We start from the raw sequence: 8,990 nt of genomic DNA, 5'->3' as shown, positions 1-8,990 counted from the left end.
TCGATCTCGGGGCTAGAAAATTTTGCAAAAATTAGTTTCGACCTCACAACCTCAAGGAGCTACTCGAGGATGAGAAAAAGTGACTAGAAAAGCAAGATATAACTAAATTACTAAACTTACATGCCAATTAAGTACTTTCGAGTACATGGTGACAGTAAGGTTCGACCTTGACATTAACGAAGTTGGACATGGATATTTCGAACAAACGGTGCATGAGTGCATGGGAATTCGAGCATAAATCCAATATATGTATTTGTACGGATAAACAAATATAAAAGTAAGTTTTTAATATAACATGTTCAAAATATTTCGACCTCGAATAATATTAAAACAAAAATCTGAAAGCAAAATCAAATGCATGAAAGATTTTCAACCCAGAAGATTGTACACATCAAAGATTAACATTGCTATATAAAAATAGCTCTGAATCGAGTTGAGAATTGTCTTTGCCCTAAGGGCTTGTATAAATTAAGTTAATTATTACAAAAGATATTAATGGGACGTAGCCCATGACCTCACCCTCACGGAGCAGGTTCCTCCCCTTCAGCGGCTCTGGATGCTCCAGCCGTCTCCTCGACCTCAGCCCTAGCGTGTTCTTCATCGAGGTGAGTTTGCCACCTCTCAATGAACTCGGCCTCAGAGTTGTCCAAGAAGCTGGTGTCGGGATCAGGATTGTTGACCCAGATATGGAACATCGCCATGTCGGCGACATGATCTTTTTTCTTCTTGAACTCCTCAAGAAGGTGGGTCTTCTCACCTTCGATTATATCGAAGGTTTCCTTTTTGTCCTCCTCCAGTTTGGCGTTGAGCTCTTGGAGTTCTCTAATTTTGGAGTCCTTATCCTTGATCTCAGAGTTCTTGGTCTCGACTTCTTTCAAAGTCATGGCCATTGTAGACTTGAGATTGGACACCCTTTGGGTAGATGCCAAGGCAGCCTCCAGCTTCTTTTCAAGCTCAGACACCTTCAGCGTCGCGACCTTGACCTCATCTGTGAGCTTTAACTAGAGGTTCTTCGCCTCTTGAGCGTGGGCTCGGCTCGCTAAAACCTTGTTGTTCAACTTGAAGTTGTGTTGAACAAACGTGGCAAAAGCCTATACACATAAAAAAAAAAAGGTTATTAAACATACAAGATAAGTATGTATAGGCAATGTTACAAAATTAAATGACTTGCCGAAGTGAAGAGCTCACTGCCCTTGTCAAAGATGGTGTTTGTGTCGCGGCAGGAGGTAAGGAACTGCCATTGGGGAGCTCCGAGGTTGCTAAGGCTTTGGCCGACTCAGGATAAGACGTCCGAGCCCAAGTTGATCCCGTGTGACTCCGCGACTGGATCAATCACATACTCGAGAACGTGGGTCGAGAAAGACGGAAGACGTTCCTGGGTAGGGACTGGTTTTCTGGGGGCTGGTGCAGGTCGCTTGGGTATGAGACTGGAGGCAGGAGGTCTACAGGCGCCGCTAACTCCACTTCAATAGAGACCCTGACCTCGGGTGTAGGATCGACTGCTTGGCTCGTATCTTGGAAATTTGAGGCTAGAGGAGTCACCTTGGTTTTCTTCAGGGCTTTGGATGGGAGCCCTCCTCTTTGAGATGCCCTTGGGCACTTGCTTCCCTTGGCTCCTGCGGGGAGGTTGAGCACGTTGTCTAGGTTAGAGCCCATGTCGTCTGCAAAACATACAAGTTACAGTTTATTATACGAGCCTAAGCTACTAAAAGAAGCAAAAATAAGGAGAAAAGAAACCTAATTGGTACTCTCTATCGAGCTTGAGCTCGGCGACCAAGTAATTCCTCTATCCTCCGAGGATGCTGGGGGAGTCCTTTCTCTATAAGTAGAGGTTAGCCTCGAGAGGTCTCTATATATATTGGTCCCGTATTGAACGACAACCCCGTCCCAGACCTCATTTAGACTATACATGGTTTGAAACGGGCCTAGCCAACTACTGAACCTATGCACCCTATGATCTACCCAGGACCAAACTCCCTAGGGTCGGGGAAAATGATTAAGGTGTCGGGTTTGTGCTTAAGTAAGGAAGGTGACCACATTTTGGAGCTAAGCACAACTTTAGCTCCACTACCCGAGCTCGGAGAAGCTTCGTCTTGAGCTTCGTTTCCCGAAGATGGACGGTCATTACGGCGAGCTGCAGGGGGTGAGCACGCGAGCTCGAAGACCTCCTCCTGGGAGGAAGCTTGTCGGTAGGAAGCGACACATGATCCCATCGGAAGTATTTGTGATAGGCAGATTCATCGGTTGATTGGCCATCCTCCAAAAGGCCGCAGGCTTGAAGTCGCTCTTCGTGGAGAAGATATGACAGCGATCGCCGTCCATAAGGCAGTTGGAACAAAGCTACCTTATGTTCCACCGTCGAGTCGGTAGGAGTGGGACAGTGGTAGTTGGCTGTAGAAACAGTTTAACGTTAGAATTCCAAGCCTTATGATTTGGTGAAAAAGAAAGAAGGTTAGGCATAAGAGCACTTACGAATGCGTTGGAAGGAGTAAAACTTCGAAGGGACAAGGCCATCCATCCAGAAGAACGCGAGCTTGAAGTTCGAGGGATGGTTGGGCATGTCCCCAAAGAGCTTCTTCTCCTTAGGATAGCTCGAGAGGTAGTAGAAGCCGTCTCCTCCCCTAGCTCGAGAGGGATTTCCCTTGAGGCAAAAGAGATATAAAATCTCTTGAGGTGAGGGTCCCTCCCACCTCAACTCGTGATATAATGTGACTGAGCTCCAGTAGTGTTTGGCCTCGAAAAATTCCTTCCTTGAAGTCGTAATTGAAATAGCTTGTGAGGTAGAAGGGCGACTCGAAGGATCTCCCATCAGGGAGAATGAAAGAACACCAGGCTCGAAAGCGATGGTGACTTTGAGTTTCGGATCGAGAGGGACGGGTCTGATCTCGGGATCCAGATCTGGGTAGACTGCGACTCGGAGTATTTTCCTCTTCTTCTCCTAAACCTCGTCAATCTGTCCTTAGAAGTGATCTCAGATGTCTTCTTGTTCGTACCTCTCTTGGTGCTCGCATATCAGGCGTTGGTTCCGAGTGAAGGGCAATTCCGAGCTAGGAGTTGATGGAGAATAGGGGATTGCGAGCACTAACCCCCAATGATTCTTAGAATTATGCAACATCTAGCAAGAAAGAAAAAGGTGAGAGCCAGGCATGAAAGAAAAAGAAGAAAAGAGAAAAGATACTTTTGGTGATTCGATCTCGAAAGCTCGAGATCACGAAATTAACTCAATCGAGACTGAGGTCTCGAAAGGATACGTTGAATTTGAAGTTGAGTCCTGAACTATTGTAAAGTTTGGGCTTCAAGCGTGTACTCAACACGAGAGAGTGGGGAGGTGGATATCAATTTTAAGGATCCCGGATTTTCAGGGATAAAGCTGACAGTTACCCAAAAAGGTGATAATTTTGGGATTTGTGTAGTTAAAAACCCTAAATCAAAACCCTTATTTCTTGGCTTACACGAAACACTTCTCTAATCTGAAAGACCCTATTTTTGCATTTTTTGCACTAAATCTGGGTTTGAGAACCGTGATTTCAACAATTTTGAATCCAAAGTTTGTGCAATATTAGATAAACTACTTTGTAAGAGATAGAAGTAAAAACTAGCAAGCATATTCATATAGTAGAAAAGCACGTAGAAAATAAAAAATGTATATACACCAATGAATGATCAGAGCACTTACGTAAATTGGATCGAGGATATCGTCGATTGTAGAATAGGCAGCAGAAACGATCCCACTGAACTGAGGGTTGAAAGATTGCTTTGCTTTTTGGGTTTTGAGAACATACAAAGAAATCTCAGGTTTTTTTCTTTTTTTGGTACGAGTTTTTTTTTTCTGTAGAAAGAACAAAAGTAAAAGGTAAAAGATGAAGTTGGCTTATTTATAGACCCAAGAGGATATCAAGGGTCAGGTTGATCTGGGCCTTTAGCTCGATTTGGAATTTGATCCAACGGGTGGGGTACTAATATAACATTGGCAGCAAAAAGTTGGGATATGAAAAGACACGGGCATATGAAAAGAGTACTCAAGTACTCTGACTGCGCAATCCCTGAATGACGCGTGTCCACACTCGAGTGTGGTGGGTGGCTCAATTTTCAGAAGTGGCAGTTCAAAAGTTTCCTCCTCATAGGATTTGAACTGATGCTTTAAAGGGGGCAAAATGTTACACCCAAATTTCGAGGATAGAAATTTTCATCTCGAAAGTCAGGCTCATAAAGTGTAAGCTCGGAATCAACTTTAATGAAAATATCAAGAACAGTCTCGCTGAGCAGTAAGTGCGACAACATCGAAATTAGCGAGCTTAGAAACTATGTGGTCTTGGAGGTGTTCCGAGATTATAAGTCAAGCTCGAAGCTACAATGACAATGGTTCAACACTTGTATAAATTTCCTGGTTCATTTCCTGCCATAAAAAAAGACGGTTCGAGCTCGAGCATTGTGAGCTCGAAACAAATGATCTGAACAAGGTTGCTTGTTAAAAGCTGATGCAAACTGAGGCAGTGAGCTCGTGAAGGTGGGTCGGTCTTGAAAGCAGGTAATTCGAATGTCCAAGGTCGCAAGATAAGTGTGAACATAGTTATTGTTATAGAATCCCTATATCTAAGGGATTGGTTGTAATCTGTTATTAAATCCCAAATAATGCGTACATAGTAACTATACGCATTTAATTACATTCATTTAGTTAATTTGTATAATAACTCCCCGAAATATGAGGGGAGATATTCAGTAAGCCACTCTATAAATAGCATGGAACAATTCATTTGTGGGGACTGAGAAAATTGGTATTGGGAAGACTCTGTAAAATTGCTTCCAGAAATCTTTGAGAGAATTCCATAAAGTGAATAACATCGATTCGTGGACTAGGCAGATTTTAAGTGCTGAACCATGTAAAAATCATGTCTTTTATTGTTCGTCTCTTTTGGTATTTTGTTTAATTGCTCTTCATTTCTAAGTTGACGAAGTACGACATTAACAAATACCTAAAGTTACATTTTTATACTCGTAAATTTAGGTATTAAAGTGTAACTTTTGAAATGATTTGGGTATTATCACCCTCAATATCCCTAAATTCTATAAAAAAATATTTCAAAATTTGTAAAATCTAAAAGATTATTAAAAACTAATTAATAAAACTAAAATTTGCAAATTCGAAACAACCCAAATTAAAATTGAAACTCAAAATCATCACAAAATCTATATTATTAATTAGTTTTTAATAATATTTTAGATTTTTTAAAATTTAAAATGATTTTTATAATATTTAAAAATTTTAAATAATTTAGCCTAAAATCATCCCAAAATCCATATGTACCACGTGGACACTTAACATACAGTTAACAATGAGCACTTATGGTTGCACCAAAATTTTAGATTTAGGTATTACCACAAAAAAATTTGGTATTAAAGTTTAACTTTTGAAAAGATTTGTGTATTATCGTTGCCAGTTAGACTAATAAAAATGTATCACGTGCATACTTAACAGATAGTTAACGGTGAGTACTAACGGTTGCACCAAAATTTTAGATTAATGTATTATTGCCGCAAAAAAAATAAGATCTGGGTATTAAAGTGTAATTTTTGAAGTTTTTTGGGTATTATCACCACCAATTAGACTAATAAAAACTTGTCACATGCATACTTAACAGGAAGCTAATGGTGAGTACTAAATGTTGCACCAAAATTTTAGATTTAGGTTTTATTACTGCAAAAAAAAAAAAAGATTTGGGTATTAAAGTGTAACTTTTGAAAAAATTGGGTATTATTGTTGCCAATATCGCTTTATTTTTCATGCACACTTTACATATAAAAACTCCACTATTTTGTATTCTCTCTTAAGCTTAAGAAACTCAGTTGAATCTTGTTCTTGTGATTTTGACTTTGAGATTATATTAAATAAAAGTGTCAAGTAGACATAGGTCATGACTAATTCTTGGGGCCGAACCACATAAATTCTTCGTATTCTTTATTTACTATTCAGTTCTTTAATTATATGTCGTTTAATTGACTCAATGTTGTTGGCCAAATCTATGATCAACAAAAGTCAGGTCTCAAATGATCATCGATTAATGAATGTTGAACTTCTATATTATAACGGAGATTATTAGAAGTTCTTTCATTGTGTCCTAGTCTTATACAATCTATATTATACATGACACCTCTATCTCTTTGTGTCACTATACGTAACAGTCCGGATAAATTGTTTTGTCATGAACATGAGATGGACCGTATTCATAATCTTTGTAAGATAATGCTCCCATTTTATTTAGAAATTACATATAATTTTAATTATACTATTATCTTGAATTAAATCCTTTTGTATATATATCAATATTCATATACTTAATTCAAAATCACATCAATAATTTTAAATCTTTATGATAAAAGATATGTTTAATTAAATACAAATATATGAGTGCAAAAAATTATTATCTTTATTATATTAACAGTTCTCGTTCATATAGAAATACACCACCATTATCTCAAAAATTTATAATGTATTACAATTTGAAGTTCATTTTTAAAGGAATTGGCAACAAAAGTCCTTCTATTCAAAAAATCACTTCACTTAACTCTCTAATATGATATTTTAGTGGTAGTAGACTCTTTCATTTATGTTTTGTTACATATGTTCACACTCCTTTATTCACTTTAATACAGTGGATCCTATTAGAGCACTCCCATCCGGTGAGGCATATTACCAAAAACTGTAAAAATAGCTAAAATTAAGAAAAATGGGTATCCATCGGATGATTCATTTTACAAATATTTTTAGATACAGCTACAGTAAAAAGCTATATCTAATGTACACTATTCATCCTTCAACCCAATATATTATTAATTTTTCTCTTCTTCCCCTTTTCTCAATCTTTTCCCTCGGTTTCTTCCAAGATTGGCGCTAGAAACTGTTTTAGCACTTCTGATTTGGGTAAGTTCTAGTCCTCAACCTCTCTCTTTCAAAGGGTTGGTGCTCGTCTTTTTTCTGTGTTCAAGGTTACCAAAGACCACGACGGAGCTCAGAAGTTGTCTGGTTTGTGCTCCTCATTCCCCTCCCCTCCTCGCAGTGCTTATCTTCTCTCCTCATTACACCCACACCAGCCACTTTAGCATCTCAGACTTTTAGACACGCCCACTCTCTCTCAATCAGGTAACAAAATGGCACACTCAAGTTCTTATTTTGGTACTGCAAGTCTTGCATATATAATATATATATACTGATTATTTGACCATGGAACTACTTGATTCTACCATCTTCAAATTTCACCTTTATACCTAATTATCTTAGAAATTTATTTTCATGCATTTCTACAAACACATGGAGATCATTACGTTGGAATATTGCCTGAAATGGTATTTCTTTTGTGCTTATCACATATTTCAAAGAATCACTAGGTGAAAAAGAAGTACACCATTCAGCTTAGTGAGAATGAGCTTGTCCTCAAGGTCATTTACACTCTTTCCAATTCGTTTTCTATTTTAAAATTTCTGTTTGGTTCCTGTGTAAATAATTGTTTTTGAGGTGATATTTTATATTTAGAGCTCTACCTAATTCATTTTGGTTGGTATATTTCATTGTTGGAAGTGCTCTATATTGATTTTCACAATCATATTCTTCAATACCCATTACTGAGGATAGAAATGAAGAAGATGCCCAGTTTTGTTATCATTTTTTTTCTTTTGCACTTATTTATATATTTATATGTGGTTTCTGATTGTTAATCTGATTTTATTTTATTTTTGGTTTAGGAGTTAGACCTTTTCAAAGAAGATGCAAATGTGTACAAGTTGCTTAGTCCAGTTCTTGTGAAGCAAGATTTAGCAGAGGCCAATGCAAATGTGCACAAGAGAATTGAATACATCTCTGCTGAATTGTATGTTTCTGCCTCTCTTTTCTTGTTATATGGATCATTGTAAACTTTGGAGCTTTCTTGTTATATGGATCATTGTAAACTTTTCTTGTTATATGGATCATTGTAAGATTTGGTAGAGGCCAATGCAAATGTGCACAAGAACAAGGTAGGATTGATCATCTTTAATGTTATTAAATGGCTAGATAATCATATCGGTTCTTGACGAGAATTTTATGTTTGGAAGTTGATCAAGGGAGGATAAAAACTACCCTAGGTTTCGATTATAGTGCTTCAAGGTAAAATCACTTTTGTTTGGATTTGGGTAATAGTATTGTAATCCTTTGGGCTGTGTAGTTTTGATGGTGATTTTGGCGTTTAAAAGGGGGATCATGGCTTGATCTTGTTAAGTGGGGAAAAGGCTAAGGTTTACTTTTAAATAAAAATATTGAGTGTTGAAGCTTGGGCCCCTAACTTTCATGGTGTTGGTCTCAGGACTTTTTCCTCTGCAATAAAAATCCCTATAAGCTACATAAGCTGAATGTGATTATGACTTTGTCATATGTAATACCCTGCAATAAAAATGAACGTTAGAAAAATGGTGGCAATAGTTATGGTAGATTTTATAACGTGCAATATTGATATGTAATACCCTGCAATATATAAATATTTGAAGCAGACACCTATTTTGTGGTTACATGGAACAGATGAGGGAATATATAAATATTTATCTCATATTCGCATATGCAGACACCTACTTTGTGGTTACATGGAACGGATGACGGAAGGGTATTGTTTGAAGTAGGACAAGCTGGCCCCCCTCTCCTTGAAAAAGCTGGTATAAGCTGCGAGTTTAAGGTAAGATAACTGCTGGTCAATAGATTAATTGAATTCTTTTTTTTCCTTTCCTTTTGTACTAATATTTGACCCATGACAAACTTTGCTTTATTATTTGCAGGCTTATCTTGGTCTTACTCATTCAATAAGCACTGAACAACTCAAGTATCTGGAGTCATGGATCAAAACTCGTATGCAAAGTTCTTCTTAGATATTTAATGGTAATATCACCTAATCAATAAGTCATTATTGCAGAGCATCATTTTTAATGGGAAAAAACAAAGTTTCCGACATCTTTTTTGGGGCTGGTATTCT

The 8,990-nt window shown here is 37.7% G+C and overlaps 1 pseudogene; it reads left to right on the top strand.

Moving 5' to 3' along the window:
- The first annotated feature begins 624 nt into the window (after positions 1 to 624).
- Positions 625 to 8,027, top strand: LOC133785878 (prefoldin subunit 6-like; annotated as a pseudogene).
- The last annotated feature ends 963 nt before the right edge of the window (positions 8,028 to 8,990 follow it).

This window comes from Humulus lupulus, chromosome 6 (assembly GCF_963169125.1).
Source record: "Humulus lupulus chromosome 6, drHumLupu1.1, whole genome shotgun sequence".
Taxonomy (NCBI): domain Eukaryota; kingdom Viridiplantae; phylum Streptophyta; class Magnoliopsida; order Rosales; family Cannabaceae; genus Humulus; species Humulus lupulus.
This window is presented reverse-complemented; position numbering and strand designations above follow the sequence as displayed.